At 46.9% G+C, this 19,528-nt stretch overlaps 1 protein-coding gene and 1 long non-coding RNA gene across 11 annotated transcripts in view; one reads left to right on the top strand and one right to left on the bottom strand.

Moving 5' to 3' along the window:
• CACNA1A (calcium voltage-gated channel subunit alpha1 A) overlaps positions 1 to 19,528 on the top strand; it is a 418,969-nt gene that overhangs the window by 176,373 nt on the left and 223,068 nt on the right. The window lies entirely within an intron of this gene.
• Positions 7,648 to 19,038, bottom strand: LOC134729607 (uncharacterized). The gene is made up of 2 exons (XR_010110845.1): positions 17,908 to 19,038; positions 7,648 to 8,876 (listed from the first exon to the last, which is right to left on the bottom strand). It is a non-coding gene; the product is annotated as an uncharacterized LOC134729607 (long non-coding RNA).

Here is a 19,528-nt window from a genome sequence, read left to right as displayed (position 1 = left end):
TCATCTAGAACAGATAGGTCCTAAGGGTGAGAGCTCATCGTTGGGATGAATGAACCCACTGAAATTTTATGCAAGAAAAAAATTGTGTATATGTACATATTTTTTTTCTGGTCTGTAGTTTTTATTAGATTCTCAGGGAATCCTGACCCTATCATGAAGTGTTTCTATTCTAGATTGGGTTCCTTTCACATCCCCTTCTCCTTTCTTTTTGAATTCACCATGCATTTCTTTCACTTGCTTTTCTTGCTCTTATTTCTCTGGTAGTCAGTTACCCTTTTTGTCTGGTGGTTCTATCTCCTTCAAATCAGGCACATTGCTCAAATTTTATTACTCCAAATTCCAAGGTGCTGTTTAGTGTCCTGTTGGGTTGTAAGCTAGGAACAGGGAGGGGAAAGTAAAACATTCTGCATGAGCTGGGTGCAGCGGCAAGCACCTGGAATTCCAGCTACTGGAAGCTGAGGTGGGAGGATTCCCTGAGCCCAAGGGTTTAAGGCCAGCCTGGGCAACAAAGTGAGATTTTGTCTTAAAAAGAAAAAAAATCCCAGTTGGGCGCTGTGGCTCATGCCTGTAATCCCAGCACTTTGGGAGGCAGAGGCGGGCAGATCGCTTGAAGTCAGGAGTTCCAGACCAGCCTGGCCAACGTGGTGAAACCCCATCTGTACTAAAAGTACAAAAAAAAAAAAAAAAGCCTGGCATGGTGGTGTGGTGTGCACCGGTCATCCCAGTTATTTGGGAGGCTGAGGCAGCAGAATCACTTGAATCCAGAAGGCAGAGTTTGCAGTGAGCTGAGATTGTGCCACTGCACTCCATCCTGGATGACAGAGTGAGACTCTGTCTCAAAAAAAAAAGAAAGAAAAAACACGCGCACGCACACACACACATCATGCAGACCTAGCCTTCTGCCAATGTCAATGGTAGAGAAACACAGTAGACACTTAATTCTATGTTTCAGAGAGGAGGGGACTCAAACATATTAATTTGACATTGAGACAGTGATGACTTTAATGAGTACTTTCTTTCCTTTTTTTTTTTTTTTTTTTTTGGGGACAGAGTACAGTGGTGGGATTTTGGCTCACTGTAGCCTCCACCTCCTGTTCCAGCAGTTCTCCTGCCTCAGCCTCCTGAGTAGCTGGGACTACAGGCATGCACTGCTGTGCCTGGCTAATTTTTGTATTTTTAGTAGACACGGGGTTTCACACTATCAGCCAGACTGGTCTCGAACTCCGGACCTCAGGTGATCTGCCCACCTCGGCCTCCCAAAATGCTGGGATTACAGGCATGAGCCACCGTGCCCGGCCTAATGAGTACTTTCTGATTAACCTGTTGCCCTCTCAGATTCCTGAAGCAAACCACAGCGTTAAAACGTGATTCATTTTTTGTGGACCACCATGGCGTTTACCTTCTTCTTGGGGGAAGTTTGGTGGAAAAGATCTTACCCCGGACATCTGTTTGTTCTTTGTAACTCAGAGCCTCAGAGAAATCCTAACTTTATAATTTTGTCAAACCCTTGTAAGGCATGTTTTTATTGTATTTGTGTTCTGATCATGAAACTGAAAATGTGTAAGAGGAAGATTTCAGAAGCTTGGCTGTATGTCTGAGATGACAGTTCTTTTACTGTCATTCTCAAATATATATAAATATTGAAGAGATCAAATAACACGAATCGTGCATGTTAAGAAAAGAGACTGTGAACCTCACCAGAGAGGGGTGAGCACAATTTTTTTTCTTTTTTATTCACAGGGTTAGCACTGTCCCTTTCACATAATAAATGCTCAGTAAAATAAATGGTTGTTAAGCTGGAAAAGGGTGACACTTCTGATAATGAGTGTCCTGGGAAATTTACTAAGCTGTTTAGAAGATGGGACCAACACACTGATAGAGATAGTCAGATAGTCCAGAAGTCTATGGCAGATGCCCTGAACATCAGATGAGATATAAGATGGAGAAGCTCTGGGTCTTTGCCAGCTCTGACATTTTATGACTCTATGAAACGGAAGGTTCCTTTTTAGAAGGGTCTATAAACTGTCTCAGGCTTTGGGCCATTTTGTTGAAGATCAGAGGCAAGGAAAAGACACAACTACACAGGAACCAGCAGGGAAAGATGTTGTTTTTGGTCTTGAAGCATCATTGAATTTTTTTTTTTTTTTTTGAGACAGAGTTTTTCTCTTGTTGCCCAGGCTAGAGTGCAATGGCATGATCTCGGCTCGCTGCAACCTCCGCCTCCCAGGTTCAAGTGATTCTCCTGCCTCAGCCTTCTGAGTAGCTGGGATTACAGGCATGTACCACCAAGCCCGGATAATTTTTTTGTATGTTTAGTAGAGACGAGGTTTCTCCATGTTGATCAGGCTAGTCTCCAACTCCTGCCCTCAGGTGGTCCGCCCACCTCTGTCTCCCAAAGTGCTGAGATTACAAGCGTGAGCCACCGCACCGGGCCGCATCATTGAATTTTAAGGCTCCATGGATTCTGGCAGGTCCAGCCCTTCTGTTTTACTCACAAACAAGTGGTTTGTCCAAAGTCACACAGAGATGGTGGCAAGAGATCTAGAATAAGAAGGTGTCTTCATGTCATGGAGCCAGGAACCCTGGCTTTTTGGGCAATGGAAGTGGTATAAATGTTTAATATCACCCCTCAGGTTCTGCCACTAGAGCCCAGCTCTCTCTTCCTTCCTCTTGCCCCCTGACTAGCCTATGGCCTCTTTCCAGAGAATAAGAAAGGGATCCTCAGAGAATAATCCCAGTTCCTCGCTTTTTATTATATAGTTGAGGAAACCAAGTCTCAGAGGGGTCAGTGTCTTGACCATACACCTCTCATGTCCTCTCTCCTTTTTGATTAATTGAATAAATACATGTAGTTGCTTCTTACCTCCTTTCTTTCTTCACCCCTGCCCCATGCAACTGCTCTTAGTTGCCTTCACATGTAAACAGCATTCCAACAACAACAACAAAACACAACCAGCGTTCTAACTCATGAGACCAGCAACAGTTCCTATAAATACCAGCAGCATTTTATTTTAATGTCTCTCTGCAGTAGTTTCTCCCCTCCATGGATCAGTCATCCTTGGTACCAAAAGGATTCCCCACTGTGACACAAATGCTTTTTGTCATTCTCAGTGAGTTATACCATTGAGAGAGCATCGATCTTTTTATTGTTCAAAGCTTTTGGTTGTCATGATATTTGCTGGACCATGTTTCACCAGGAACCACATCACTTCCTAGCAGCAGGAGCTATTTTCTTCCATCTTCTAACAACACCAGCAGTGACGGTGATAATAATGATGTTAGCTGCCATGGTCATTATTCTTATCATTTATTGAGTACTTACTATGTGCCAGGGACTACATTAAGAGTTTTATGTGCATTATCACATTGAGCCTCGCTAGCCTTTGTACAGATGAATCTGAGGCTCAGAGAGGTTAAGCTGCTCACAAGGGAGTCACACAGCTGGTAAGGGGTGGATCAGGATCTCAGCCTCTCTGCTAGGACACTTCTCTAAACCTAGAATAATACTGGGCCTGTGTTAAGTTCAGCAAAGAGCTGTATTCAACCCAGTGTCCTTAGGAATGTAATGCCTGTTATTAACAACAGTGGCAACATTGATAAGCTGAAACTTATGAGGTGCTTACAATATGATATACTATATATTATATACATACATAGGCACCCACCTATAATCTCAGCACTTTAGGAGGCCAAGTCAGGAGGATAACTTGAGCCCAGGAGTTCGAGACCAGCCTGAGCAGCATAGCAAGATCCTGTCTCTGTAAAAAGTTTATTTTTTCAGTTGGCCAGGTATGTTGGTACATGCCTATAGTCCCAGCTAATGAGGAGGCTGAGGCAGGAGGATTGCTTGAGCCCAGGAATTTGAGGCTGCAGTGAACTATGATCACACCACTGCACTCCAGCCTGGGTGACAGAGCAACACTGTCTCTAAAAATAAAAATAAAAATAAAATTATTTCAACTCTCAAGGTTAAATAAATACTATTATTATTCCCATTTACAGGTGGAGCAACTGAGGCTCAAAGACATTAAATGCTTACTGTCTTAGTCTGTTTTCTGTTGCTTATAGCAGAACACCTGAAACTGAGTAATTTATAAAGAAAAAGCAATTTATTTCTTACAGTTATGGAGACTGGAAAGTTCAAGATCAAGGCTGCATGAGCTATAATGCACACACACTACTGCACTCCAGGCTGGGTGACAGGGTGAGACCCCGTGTCAATAAATAATAATATAAAATAAATAAAACAAATTTCAACATGAGTTTTGGAAGGTTTGAAATATTCAAGCCAGAGCATCTGTCTCATAAGTGGTGGACCCAGGATTTGAACTAAGGCAGATCTGGATCTAGAACCCATTTTCTTGAATCCTATGGTATTTCTCTAAGGTCAAGTTTGCCAAGGAAAATAAACTTGAGAATTTGAATAGAGCTCTCTGGCATGGGAAGTCAGGGTGATCCTTCCTTCCCCTCCCTGATCTTGGGTTCCACTATGGCTGGGGGAAAACAGGAGCAGGAGAGATTTCAAGAAATGAGAGATTGGCCTAGCGCCATGGTTAAGACCTGGACTTCAGAGTCAGAGGAAGCTCCTCCCTCTATGACAGTGAGAATGTGGGTTGAACTCACTGAACCTCAGTTTTCTCACCTGGAAAAAGGGAGTAAAACTAGTGCCTAGCTCCTAGGGTTTGCATCACACACGAAAGTTGGTGAACTGAAGGAAAAAAACTTAAATTCTTGTGGGGGAGCATGTGATAGATGCTGCAAATTCTCCATGCCTTATTTACCTAGCTTACGTCTAAGTTCACCTGCAGCTTCCTCTTGGTACACTCCCATCTCTCTACGTCTCTGTTGGAGGGCAGTCTCTGGCATCACAGAGTTTGCTGAGCCAGATGCTTAACAACCTCGGTAGCATCCCTCAACCAGTGAGCTAGGGAGTCAGTGTATAAATACCCTGGCTTCCCCATTGCTCAGTGGGAAAACACTGAAATATGTTATACAGCATCATAGAAGTGCCTCAGTAAAATTGAATCCTAGTTGTTCACATAAAACCCATTCACTAGTGTACCCTTTACCAATCTCTCTCTTCCTCATTCCTCACTTATAATTCCTTGCATTACCTCCCAAATTAACCATTGGACCCTAGTTTTTGCCTTGGGGTCTACTCGGCGCTAACTCAAGGAGCGGAAGTTGGAAGCTTAGCGGGTTACAGGTTTCAGCACCCTGGACAGCTCCCAGCACACCGTATTGTGCTAAAATGTTTTCTTCCCTCCCTCTGCCTCCAGCTGGGGTGGAGAGGGACTGAGTGAAGGCCAGATGGCCAGGTGACCTTGTTCCATACTGAGCTTCTTGGCCATTTTCCCTGTGGGGCTGGAGAAGACCTTGCCATCCATCTCTCCGCAGGTTTGGGGGCCGACTGAGGTCTTGTTTTCTCGAATTGCTATGACAAATGCCAGCCTGCCTCCAAGGGGCATCTGTCCCACTGCCTCTACAGTTTGCATGCCTAATGACTCCTCTCCTCTCACCAGGGCAGGGAGGTGGCTGCCTGGTGGGCCGCTTGAAGCCGGGAGGCCAAGATCATGCCACTGGACTCGCAACAAACCGAGACTCTTTTTTTTTTTTTTTTTCCCTCGAAACAGGGTCTTGCTCTGTTGCCCAGGCTGGAGTGCAGTGGCGCGATCTTGGCTCACTGCAGCCTCCGCCTCCCAGGTTCAAGCACTCCCACCTCAGCCTCCCAAGTAGCTGGGATTACAGGCGCACACCACCATGCCTGGCTAATTTTTACATTTTTAGTAGAGAGGGGTTTTCACCATGTTGGCCAGACTGATCTCAAACTTCTGCCGTCAGGTGATCCACTCGCCTTGGCCTCTCAAAGTGCTGGGATTGCAGCTGTGAGCCACCATGCCTGGCCAACAGAATAGGACTCTGTCTCAAAAAATAATTTTTTTTAAACATTGCTTTGCAACCCAGCTGCTTCTTGTGCAGGCATCTCTAAATGAGGACAGCCAGTCTACACAGACACGTAAGGAAGCATAGTGGTTAAGACCTGGTCTTTGGGGTTAGAGTGGATTCCCAACCTGACTCCACTGTTTCCAAGCTGTGTGACCTTGGGCAAGTTACTGTACCTCCCTGAATCTTCCATTTCTTCATCTGGAAAATGAGAGTAGTAGCATCCCCTGACTTGGTGGGGCATGGTGGCTGATGCTTGTAATCCAAACACTTTGGGAAGCCAAGGTGGGTGAATCGCTTAAACTTGGGAGTTCAAGGCCATTCTGGGCAACATGGTGAAACTCCATCTCTACAAAAACAAAACAAAGCAAAAATTATCTGGGTGTGATAGTGTGTGCCTGTAATTCCAGCTACTCAGGAGGCTGAGGTGGGAGAATCACTTGAGCCCAGGAGGTCAAGTCTGCAGTGAGCCGTGCTTGCACCACTGCAGTCCAACAGAGCGAGACCTTGTCTCAAACAAACAAAACAAAACACAAAACAACAACAAAATACTACCACCTTATGGAGTTGTTTTCAAGGTTCAATGAGTTAATGTCTGACCCATGCTGGGCTGGGTTTATGGATGTTACTTGCCCAGGGACAGTCTGAAGAAAGAGAAAGTGATATGGTCCATTGGGCCTCAGCTTCCTCATCTGTGGAATGGGAATAATAATTGCACCTACCTCAAAAGGTAAAAGTCAGTGAGATACATATAAGGCATTCAGAACAAAAACTGGCACAGAATAAGTGCTCAATTATATTAGCTATTGTAAGACTAATAACTATCATTATAATGATGATAATAATTATTACTACTTCTCCAGGCCCAGTTCCATAGACCAGTTAGTTAACTGTAGAGAACATTTGCTATTATTAGTTGGGTTCCCAATATCTGACCTCCCTTTCCAATTTAGGGAGAATCCTCCCCTTTCTATAAAGTACTGCTGGTCTATGGGACCCCACCCTCACTAATAAGTTGAAGGTGAAAGGGATTCATTGTCACCCCATCACCTGGTAGTCAGGGCATGTGATTTAAACAACCAGGGCCAGGCGCAGTGGCTCACGCCTGTAATCCCAGCACTTTGGGATGCCAAGGCAGGAGGATAGCTTGAGCCAAGCCCAGGAGTTTGAGACCAGACTGGGCAACATAGTGAGACCCCTATCTCTTAAAAATTTTTTAATTAGCTGGGGGTGGTAGCACAGGCTTGTAGTCCCCGCTACTCAGGAGGCTGAGGCAGGAGGATTGCTTGAGCCCAGGAGGTCAAGGCTGCAGTGAGCCGTGATAGTGCCACTACACTCCAGCCCAGCCTGGGCAACAGGGCAAGATCCTGTCTCAAAAAACAAACTAATAAAAAACTCAACCAGTCACGTTTTCCTACCCAGGAATTTGAAAACGGACCAAGTGATCCAAACATGATGGTTTGGACTCTTTCATGGCCTCCTGCTACAGGAGAAGGTCAGGCTGGCTACATTGTTCCTGCTCATTTCCCAAATCCCCTCTTCTGGCCCCCTGTTGATTATCTGAGTTTCCTAAAAATCCCTTTTATGCCTAAGATAGCCGGTCAGTGTTTGGTTTTGCGATCAAGAACCCAGACTGGGCCAGGCACGGTGGCTCATGCCTGTAATCCCAGCACTTTGGGAGGCCGAGGCGGGCAGATCATGAGATCAGGAGATCGAGGCCATCCTGGCTAACGTGGTGAAACCCCGTCTCTACTAAAAATACAAAACAAAACAAAAAATTAGCCAGGCATGATGGCGGTCACCTGTAGTCCCAGCTACTGGGGAGGCTGAGGCAGGAGAATGGCGTGAACCCGGGAGGCGGAGCTTGCAGTGAGCTGAGATGGCATCACTGCACTCCAGCCTGGGCGACAGAACGAGACTCCATCAAAAAAGAAAAAGAAAAAAGAAGAACCCAGAACCCAGACTGATCCTGAGACAAAGATTTGAGGGCAACGAATCACGAGGTCAGGAAATCGAGACTATCCTGGCTAACATGGTGAAACCCCGTCTTTATTAAAAATACAACAAATTAGCTGAGCGTGGTGGTGGGCGCCTGTAGTCCCAGCTACTCGGGAGGCTGAGGAAGGAGAATGGCGTGAACCTGGGAGGCGGAGCTTGCAATAAGCCAAGATCGCACCACTGCACTCCAGCCTGGGTGACAGAGCAAGACTCCATCTCAAAAAAAAAAAAAAAAAAAAAAAAAATTTGAGGACAAGTGGTTTGTTTGGCAATACCAGGAAACAGGGGAACAGGATAGCCAGAAAAGAAAGAGAAAGCTGGGCATGGTGGCTCACTCCTGTAATCTCAGCACTTTTGGAGGCCAAGGCAGGTGGATCACCTGAGGTCAGGAGTTTGAGACCAGCCTGGCCAACATGGTGAAATCCCGTCTCTGCTAAAAATATAAAAATTAGTCGGGTGTGGTGGCGTGCACCTATAATCAAAATAAAATAAAATCAGGATATTTTATTTTAAAACTCTGTCTTAGTGTAACTCATATTTACCTCTTCTGTATGCTCCTTTGCATCAGTTATATATTGCCATAATACTGCTGTGTAACAAACAATCCCCAAGACCCAGTGGCTTATAATGACAAGCATTTATTTAGCTCATGATTCTGAAGGGTGGCAGTTTAGGCTGGGCCCAGTTGGGTGCTTTATCTGGTCTCAGTTGAACTCATTCATGCATCTTTGGTCAGCTGTGGGTCAGCTGGGTGGCTCTTCTGTTTGGCTGTTAGCTGGCTGCAGACTGGTCCAGGATGACCTCGGCTGGAATGACTGTGCTCCACTCCCTATGGTCTTTCACCCTCCAGCAGGCTAGCCTGAGCTAGTTCACATGGCAGCTTTTCATCCTCCAGCAGGCTAGCCTGAGCTAGTTCACGTGGCAGCAGTGGGATTCTAAGAGAAAGAGGAAGTGTTCAGCCTTCTTAAGGGCTAGTCCCAGGAATGGCACAACATCGTGTTGGCCACTGTTGTCCAAAGCAAGCAATGAAGCTGGTCCAGATTCAAGGAATGGGGCAACAGAGCCCATCTGGTATTTACCTGGGGCCACTGGGGCCCCATTCCTGTTCCCTGGGGCCTTTTGCCCTGACTTCTGTGGGCCCTCAGAGCATATTTTCCGATTCCTTTCCATCCCTGACCCTCAGCAATCAATGTAGATGACGTGTCATTACTGTGTCACTTGCACAGAGAAAAGGAGGAAAAAATGTCAGCAAAAACTCTGCTGAGAGCAGAGGGCCCATCATACAGCAAGCTGGAAAGAAAAGTGGGAATGAGTACACAGCCTCCTCAGATGCTTCCAGCTTTTATCAAATCTCACTGTGATATCTGAGTTCTGAACCTTCACAGGTGGTTGGCGTGCAAGGGAAGAGATTTCTTGTCTGCCATGCTGACATGCACAGACATGCAACCTGGCTCCCTCTGTCCACTGGGGCTTTGGATTTTATTTGTTGAAATGTTACCCACTCCTGATCAGAGCTGGATGGAAACCTGGCTCTGATTCCATTGGCTCAGGGGCTCAGGTGGGGGCAGAGGCCAGGCTGGTTGGGTATCTATGTGGAGACCTTAACTCTTCTCGCTCCCGCCCCAACTCTTTTTTTTTCTTTTTTTCTTTTTTTTTTTTTTGAGATGGGGTTTCACTCTTGTTGCCCAGGCTGGAGTGCAGTGGCGTGATCTTGGCTCACTGCAACTTCTGCCTCCTGGGTTCAAGCAATTCTCCCACCTCAGCCTCCTGAGTAGCTGGGATTACAGGAGCACACCACCATACCTGGCTAATTTTTGTATTTTTAGTAGAGACAGGGTTTCGCCATGTTGGCCAGGCTGGTCTTGAACTCCTGACCTCAGGTAATCCACCCTCCTCAGCCTCCCAAAATGCTGGGATTAGAGGCGTGAGCCACCACACCTGGCCCTTTTCTTTTCTTAGCTGCCTCCACCTCTCTTCCCTTCTGCAGTGTTAGGTTTATGGAAACCGAGGCCGGCGTAGAGATCAACTTCAGAGAGCATGAACTGAGCATCTGCTGGGTCTTAGATCCTTTACATAGCTTATCATCTTCAAACCTCCTCACAGTTCTGTGTGGCTAGAGCCAGGATTTGGACACAGCTCTGCCCCACTGTAGAACCAGGCTTCCTTCTGTCCACTGTCAAATTTTAGAGGGAGAAAATAGGGAAAGGGACACCAGCCTTCTCCACGAGCAGCTTCTGCCCACTCACCCCAGGGACTTTGCACATGCTGTGTGCCTGTGTCTGAGATATGCTCCCTCCTCTGTATCTGCTTAATTTTTACTCAGACATGATACATAAAGTATTTAACATCCAGGTGGCAGGGACACCAGCTAACCTGAAAAGAGGTTCCCCTGTTGTGCCACATGTGTACTCATTGTTTGCTGCATTGTGGGGGCAGTCCAGGGGCCTTGAAGAGGGGCCAAGGTGCCAAAGGGGCACTCTCAGGCCTCAAGGAAGTACATGTTTACTGATATGATACTGTCTCTTCCTCCAGGAAGGAAGCCTTCCCTGATCTCCCCACTGCATGCCCACTATGATACCAGTTTAGGTCCCCTCTTTATGGCCATCTGTGGCATCAGTGTGAATCCTCTTAATGTTGTCTATTTGGTTAATCATCTGTCTCCTTCCTCTGGTGGGTAAAGACAGAACCACAGAGCCTCATGTAGAACTTGAGAATGGGGTTCAGTAAAAATCTGTTGAATGCATAAATGGGTGATTGAGTGAATGAATGAATGAGTGAATGAGTGAATGAATGAGTGGATGAATGAATGAGTGAGTGAATGAATGAGTGAGTGAATTAATGAATGAATTCATAGCTGATAATACAGGCTTCATGGCTTTTGTTAGGCTTGCCCAGATATTGCTAGGGGATGGACAGAAGGAAGAAGAGCTATACTTAATTCCAGTCCTGTTGTTCTGTAGCAGGAGGAGAAAAACAGGGACTGCCCAGCCTGCTCTGGGTGGATTCAGGAGCAGCTGAGGTTCCTCTCTTATTTGCAAACAGGGAATTCAAAAAGCCCCAACCTCAGAATCACACTCGCCTCAGCAGCTGTACCAGCCAAGGGGACAATGTGGGAAGCCTTGGGCACCAGGAATGCTGAGTGCTTCGAAAAAGCGAAGGCTCAGGGAACAATCCCTGATTTTTCATTCCCTTGTCTCTTCTGAAGAAACAGGCAAAGGCAGGCCAGGCACAGTGGCTCACACCTGTAATCCCAACACTTTAGGAGGCCAAGGCTGGTGAATCACTTGAGGTCAGGAGTTCAAGACCAGCCTAGCCAACATCATGAAATCCCATCTCTACTAAAAATACAAAAATTAGCTGGGTTTGGTGGTGCATCCCTGTAATCTCAGCTACTCGGGAGGCTGAGGCATGAGAATCACCTGAACTGGGGAGGTGGAGGTTGCAGTGAGCTGAGTCTGCACCACTGCACTCCAGCCTGGATGACAGAGTGAGACTCCATCTTAAAACAAAACAAAACAAAAACAAGTAAAGCCTTGTATGTTTTTAAATTGTAGGTTCAACAGCAAAGCTCTGTAATAAGGAGCTGGACCCTGCAGTCAGACAGTCATGGGCTTCCCCAGTGCCCAGCCGAGTGACCGGAGGGAGTTATGATAAACACCAACATTCATCCACAATTTGTACCTAGTGCTATTCTCAATATCTTGAGTAAATTATCTCATTTAATCCTCCAGGCACATCTTTCTTGGTGGGTGCCGTCATTGTCCCCAATGTACATCCGGGAAAATGAGGACAGGCTGGCAGAGCACCCTTCCTGCTCACCTCTGCTGCTCTGCTGACCTCTGGCAAGACTGTTGTCTCTCTGAGCCTCAGTTTCCCCATCTGAAAATTGGGGCCTGTATTAGCCCGTTCTTACATTGCTATAAAGAGATGCTTGGCTGGGGCTGGGCGTGATGGCTTATGCTTGTAATCCCAGCACTTTGGGAGGCTGAGGTGGGCAGATCAGGATTGTGAGACCAGCTTGGGCAATATAGCAAGACCCCATCTCTTCTAAAAAAAAAAAAAATTACCCAGGCATGGTGATATGCACCTGTAATTCCAGCTACCCAGGAGGCTGAGGCAGGAGAATTGCTTGAACCCGGGAGGCAGAGGTTGCATTGAGCCAAGATTGCGCCACTGCACTCCAGCCTGGGAGACAGAGTGAGACTCCATCTCAAAAAAAAAATTATTTTTAAAAAATTAAAAAAAAAAAAAAGAAATGCCTGGCTGGGCACAGTGGCTCACACCCATAATCCCAGTACTTTGGGAGGCCAAGGTGGGAGGATTTCTTGAGCCCAGGAGTTCCAGACCAGCCTGGGCAACACAGTGATATCCTGTCTCTACTAAAAGTACAAAAATTAGCCAGGTGTGGTGGCACGCGCCTGTGGTCCCAGCTACTCAGGAGGGTGAGGTGGGAGGATCGCTTAAGCCTGGGAGGTCAAGGCTGCAGTGAGCAATGATTATGCCACTGCACTCCAGCCTGGGTGACAGAGTGAGACCTTGTAAAATAATAATAATAATAATAAATAAATAAAAATCCTGAGACTGGGGTAATTTATAAAGAAAAGAGGTTTAATTGACTCACGATTCTGCAGGCTCTGCAGAAAGCATGGCAGCATCTGCTCAGCTTCTGGGAAGGCCTCAGGAAACTTACAATCATGGCAGAAGGTAAAGCTGGAGCAGGTGTCCTCACATGGCCAGAACAGGAGGAAGAGAGAGAGTGGGGAGATGCTACACACCTTTAAATGGCCGATCTCACAAGAACTCACTCACGATCTCAAGAATAGCACCAAGACGGAAATCTGCCCCCCATGATCCAATTACCTTCCACCAGGCCCCACCTCCAACATTGGGGATTACAATTCGCCATAAGATTTGGTTGCAGACAGACACAGATCCAAAGTACATTAAAAGTAATGGCAAAAACCACAATTACTTTTGCACCAACCTAATATCTCAGGGGCTCATTGTACCTATTTCACAGGGCAAATAAAGGTATCAGTAATAACAGTAGCCTGTAGTCCCAGCTATTCAGGAGGCCAAGACAGGAGGATCACTTGAACCCAGGAGGTCGAGGCTGCAGTGAGCTATGATCACGCCACTGCACTGCACCCTGGGTGACAGGGCGAAAACTTATCTCTAAAAATAATAATCATAACAACAATAGTGAACACAGATATAACATGTGTGTGGCCAGGCTGTGCCCTAAGGGCTTTGCAAGGATTATTTCATTCAGTCTCAATCTCCCCATTTTACAGATCAGAAAACTGATGTTCAGAAAAGCTAGAGGACTTGCCCCAAGCCACACGGCTAGGAAGTGGTGGAATTGGGGTTTAAATGAGGAAGCTTGACTTCAGTGTCGAAGCTCTTAACTGCCACACTCAATACATGGAGTAGAGGTTGCTGATTCTGTGATTATCTGATTCTGGAAAGTAAAGACCCTGTTTCCAGACGTTTGCTGCTTGACTTAGTTCCCAGGGGATGGCCACTGGATGATGCAGTGTTGCCCAGGAGAGGTTAGCTAGACACACTGCAACCATTCCATTGCTAATACTTATACTTGCTCTTGTTCTGCTGGGTGCCATGCAGTGAGTGAAGAGCTGTCTGAGTCCTTTGCAAGAATTCTCCCATTGGTGCCTCCCAGAGAGTCTGAGGTTGGGGCTTTTTGCATCCCTTCTTAGCAGATGAGACACCAAAGCCCAGGTCAATAATCTGACCTGCATCCCCCGCCTACCAGCCAGACCAAGGTCACTTCCCCACAATGGAGGCCCTGATCTAAGGCTCTGGGTGCAAACCAGTTTCCATGTCCCTGGGGGTCCATCTTCTTCAGCTGACTTTTTTTTTTTTCTTTTTTTTTGATACAGCGTCTTGCTTTGTTGCCGAGGCTGGAGTGCAGTGGCGTGATCATGGCTTATTGCAGCCTTGACCTCCCAGGCTCAAGCGATCCTCCCACGTCAGCCTCCTGAGTAGCTAGGACTATGGGCACATGCCATGATGCCTGGGTAATTTTTTTTTTTTTTTTTTGAGACAGAGTCTCGCACTGTAGCCCAGGCTGGAATGCAGTGGCGCAATCTCGGCTCACTGCAAGCCCCATCTCCCAGGTTCATGCCATTCTCCTGCCTCAGCCTCTCGAGTAGCTGTGATTACAGGCGCCCGCTACCTCGCCTGGCTAATTTTTTGTATTTTTAGTAGAGACGGGGTTTCACCGTGTTAGCCAGGATGGTCTCGATCTCCTGACTTCATGATCCGCCCGCCTCAGCCTCCCAAAGTGCTGGGATTACAGGCGTGAGCCAGATGCCTGGCTAATTTTTAAATTTTTTTATAAAGGCGGGGTCTTGCTATGTTGCCCAAGCTGGTCTCAAACTCCTGGCCTCAAAAAGTCTTCCTGCCTCAGCCTCCCAAAGTGCTAGGATTACAGACATGAGCCACTGCACCCGCCTGACTTTTTTTCTAACTGAAAAATTAATTGTATATATTCATGGGGTACAATGGGATGTTCTGATATATATGTTTACATTTTTGAATGATTAAATCAAGCCAATTAACATATCCACTGCATCACATACTTATTGTTTGTGGTGAGAACACTTAAAATCTACTCTTTTAGCAATTTTGAAATATACAATACCTTATGTTGTATATTACATTATGTTGTATAGTACGTTGAAACATACACTACAATACGTTATCATTAATTGTGGTCACCATGCTGTGCAAAAGATCTCTAAAACGTATTCCTCCTATCTGACTGAAACTTTGTATCCTTTGCCTAATATCTCCCCAATCCCTCCACCACCAGCCCCTGGTAACCACCATTCTCTCTGCTTCCATGGGTTCAAATTTTTTATTTTTTGAAATTTTTAATTTTTATTTATTTATTTATTTATTTATTTATTTTTGAGATGGAGTCTCGCTCTGTCACCCAGTCTGGAGTGCAATGGTGCCATCTTGGCTCACTGCAACCTCCACCTCCTGGGTTCAAGCGATTCTCCAGCCTCAGCCTCCCGAGTAGCTGGGGTTACAGGTGCTTGCCACCAGGCCCAGCTAATTTTTGTATTTTTAGTAGAGACGGGGTTTCACCATGTTGGCTAGGCTGGTCTCGAACTCCTGACCTCAAGTGATCCACCCACCTCGGCCTCCCAAAGTGCTGAGATTACAAGCGTTGAGCCACTGCACCTGGCCTAAAAAAAATTTTTTTTTTTTTTTTTGAGACGGAGTCTCACTCTGTTGCTAGGCTGGAGTGCAGTGGCATGATCTCAGCCCACTGCAACCTCCGCCTCCCGGGTTCAAGCAATTCTCCTGCCTCAGCCTCCTGAGTAGCTGGGACTAGAGGTGTGCACCACCACGCCCAGCTAATTTTTGTATTTTTAGTAGGGACAGGGTTTCACCATGTTGGCCAGGATGGTGTCAATCTCTTGACCTCGTGATCTGCCTGCCTCGGGCTTCCAAAGTGATGGGATTATGGGCCACCGCGCCCGGCCTCAAATTTTTTAGAGCTCACATACAAGCGAGATTGTGCACTATTTGTGTTTCTGTGTCTGGCTTGTTTCATCTTAGTACAATGCCCTCCAGGTTCATGCACGTTGTCGCAAAAGATGGAATTTGCTCCTTTTTAAAGACTGAATAGTACTTCATTGTGTACATATACACGCCATATTTTCTTCATCCATTCCTTTACTGACGGACATTTGGGTTGTACCCGCATCTTGGCTGTTGTGAAGAGTGCTGTCATGAACATGGGTGTGCAGCTGACTCTGAGGTGTTAGATGGATTACAGCTCCTCCAAAAGACCACCGTCACCCAAACCTGCTCCTCCTGCCCTATTTTCTATTTAGGTAAAGGCGGCTTTAACCCTCTGCAGTGCTCTGGCCTCAGACCTCCAGATCTTCCTCTATGCCTCTATGCCTCTTTTTCTCCACCCCCTGCATCCAATCTGTTAGCACATCTTATTGGCTCTACCTTCAGAATCTACCCAGAATCCACCACCCACCTCTCACCACCTTCACAGCCCCACCCCGGTCCAGCCCCCATCTTTGCTGGCCTGGACTAAACCAGTTGCCCCTCCACCCCAATCTGGTCTCTTAACTTCCGTCCTTGCCCCACCCCCAGGACTGTTCCCCACACAGCAGCCAGAGGGCGCCTGTGAGCAACTGAGTCAGGACCTGGCTCCTCTTTGCTCACAACCTCACTTGGAGAAAAAGCCCAAATTCTCCTCACAGGGACCCACAAACTCTGCCCCTGTGACCCCCCATCCCCCTCTATTCCCACTCTCCTCTCCACTCACTCGGCTTCAGCTACACAGGTTCCCTGCTGTCCCTTACACACCAAGCACTCCCCAGCCTCAGGGCCTTTGCACAGGCTGTTCCCGCTGCCTGGAACACTCTTCCCCCAGATATCTGCTTGGCTCCCCGCCTCACTTCCTTTGGGTCTTTGCTCAAATGTCCTTCTAACATGTAACTGCCTCACCTGCACTGTGCCACCCCACTCCCTGCCTCTAGGCTTAATTTCCCTCTACACCCCTGAAGAGCATCTGCCAAGCTATATTTACTTGTTTGTTGGTTATTGCCAATCCCCTGCCCCCACTAGAATGCCAGCTCCATGAGGGCAGGGACTTCTGTCTGTTTTGTTCACTGCTATTCCCCCAGAGCCTAGAACACAGCCTGGCACATAGTAAGTGTTCACTAAATAATTTGTAGTATGAATTGTCCCCGTAAAATCTTCCAGGGGCATCAAGCCCCTGCCATGACTAGGTGGTAACATCCTCACCCCCTGTCCATGTGCTATCTCCTCCTGACCTGCTTGTCTCATTGTTCTAATGGTGGCTCACGCCTGTAATCCCAGCACTTGGGGAGGCCGAGGTGGGCAGATACCTGAGTTCAGGAGTTTGAGACCAGCCTGGCCAACATGATGAAACCCTGTCTCTACTAAAAATACAAAAATTAGCTGGGCGTGGCGTTGCACGCCTGTAGTCCTAGCTACTCGAGAGGCTGAGGCAGGAGAATCGCTTGAACCCGGGAGGTGGAGGTTGCAGTGAGCTGAGATCATGCCATTGCAATTCAGCCTGGGCCACAAGAGCGAAACTCTGTCTCAAAATATATATATATATATATATATTTCATTGTGGTAACATATGCATAACATAAAATGTACCATTTTTAAGTGTTTAGTTGAGCGGCATTAAGTACATTCATATTGTTGTGCAACCAGCACCGCCATCCATCTCCAGAACTTTTGCATCTTGCAAAACTGAAGCTCTGCCCCCAGGAAACTCTCACTCCCCGCTCCCCCTTCCCCTCTCCCCGACTCCCCCCTCCCCCCTCCCCACTCCCCCCACCCTACTCCACACTCCCCCAGCCCCTGGCACCCGACGTTCTAGTTTCTATCTCTGTGAATTTGGCTACTTTGGGCCCCCCCTGTGAGTAGAATCATACAGTATTTGTCTTTTTGTGACTGGTTTGTTTCGTGGAGCATAATGTCCTCCAGTCTCATCCATGTTGTAGCATGAGTCAGAATTTCCTTCTTTTCCAGGCCGAATCATATTCCATTGTGTGGATGGACCACACTTTGCTTATCTGTTCATCCAGATGGGCACTTGGCTTCCACCTTTTGGCTATTGTAAATAATGCTGCTGTAAACCTGTGTGTACAAATAGCTGAGTCCCTGCTTTCAATTCTTTTGGATATAGACCCAGAAGTGGAATTTTTTTTAAATCAAGATTTGACCCACTGGGGCCCTTAGAGGTCTCATTGGCTCTGAAGCTTTTTTTTTTTTTTTTTTTTTGGACACTTTGAAACTAAAAATAGGAGTGAGGGGCACAGTGAGGGGGGCACACATCTCTTGTGTCAGCGTTTTTTAAAAACACCCCGGGAGGAAGATGTGTGAAATCCCTCCCTTCCCCCCGCTCCCACCCCCTCCAGGATCTCAAAATACCTCTTGTTTTAGGAAGCGGCTGTGACATCAGGCAGGCAGCGTGTGGCATCTGAGACACAATATCGCAAGTGGCTGGGAGCCCAGAGAAACCAGGACAGGCGTGCTGGGGATGTGGACTAGAGATGGAGCTAATTTTAGTGGCTGAAGAGGCTGCAAGAAGAGAGAGAAAGAGGGGTGTGTGTGTGTGTGTGTGTGTGTGTGTGTGTGTGTGTGTGTGTGTACGTACGCACAGTGATAGAGGCTGGAGGGGGAGAAATGACAGACAAATCAGCTTGGGCAAAGAAAGCTAATGGGCAGAGGAGCGAGACCCAGCTCAGAAGGTGGTCAGCAAATCTAAAGATGTGTGCCCGAGGGTCAAGGTGGTGGGGGGATTCGTAGGCAAGTGGTAGAGAGGCTATTCCATTTGCAGAGGCTCGCTCTGTTTGAGGCGTGATTCACCTGTGCCGTCCTCAAGGCCATTCTGAGAGCACCACTGCTGTTTTCCTCCTTTTATGAGTAGGGAAACTGAGGCATTGAACTGCTTCTATTCTTCAGTAAGAAGCAGGGGGAACATGTGGTAGAAGCAAAGAAATACAAACATGAGGGCTCTCGGTGTCTACGTGATTGGCTGTGACATCCATGAGAGCGGATCGCAGGTTGAAGGAAACACTGGTGGCAGAAAGTAGCTGAACATTTGGATTTGGGAATCCCAGTGGACGTGGCGAAAATTCTGGCTTTTCCCTTCACAGGCTGCGGGGCCACTCTGACCTGCGGTTTCCTTATCTGTGAAATGGAACGATGCCACCTGTCTCAGCGTTGTTTTGAGGATGCGAGGAGATGATCCATGTAATATGCCCACTAGGGGGCCTGCTCCAGGGTAGATTCTCAGCAAATGGTAGTCGTGGTTTTTGTTACATTTGGGGATATTGGCAGGTAAAAAGGAAATACTTCATTCATTCCAAAATTGCTCACTGAGGTTCTACTATGTGCTAGGCCCTGATGACACATCGGTCAACAAGACAGGCCTGCTTTCTGCCCTTGTAAAACTTCAGTTCAACTGCATTGCACTCATCAGCCTAATAATCCAGGTAAATTGTGATGAGAATAACAACTAGCATTTACTGTGAGCCCTTTACAAATATTAACCCATTTAATCTTCTAAAGAGCCTATAAGATAAGAGCTCTTGCCCTGCGCAGTGGCTCACGCCTATAATCCCAGCACGTCGTGAGGCCAAGGCAGGTGGATCACCTGAGGTCAGGAGTTCAAGAACAGCCTGACCAACAGGGTGAAACCCTGTCTCTGCTAATAATACAAAAATTAGCCAGGCGTGGTGGCAGGTGCCTGTAATCCCAGCTACTTGGCTGAGGTAGGAGAATCGCTTGAACCCAGGAGGCGGAGGTTGCAGTGAGTCGAGATCACTCCACTGCACTCCAAGAGTGAAACTCTGTCACACACACACACAAAAAAAACCTGTTATTATCCACATTTTACCTATGAGGAAACCGATGCCCAGAGAGGTTAAGTAACTGTCCAAAGGTCACACAGCTATGGAGTGGTAGAGCTGGGATTCAGACCCAGGAGTGTGATCCCAGAGTGTGTGTGTATGTTTGTTTGTTTGTTTGTTTTTACCACTGTGCTTTC

The sequence above is a fragment of the Pan paniscus genome, chromosome 20 (genome assembly GCF_029289425.2).
Source record: "Pan paniscus chromosome 20, NHGRI_mPanPan1-v2.0_pri, whole genome shotgun sequence".
In the NCBI taxonomy this organism is placed as follows: Eukaryota; Metazoa; Chordata; class Mammalia; order Primates; family Hominidae; genus Pan; species Pan paniscus.
The sequence above is the reverse complement of the archived record's forward strand: the minus strand, read 5'-3'. Positions and strand labels throughout refer to the sequence as shown.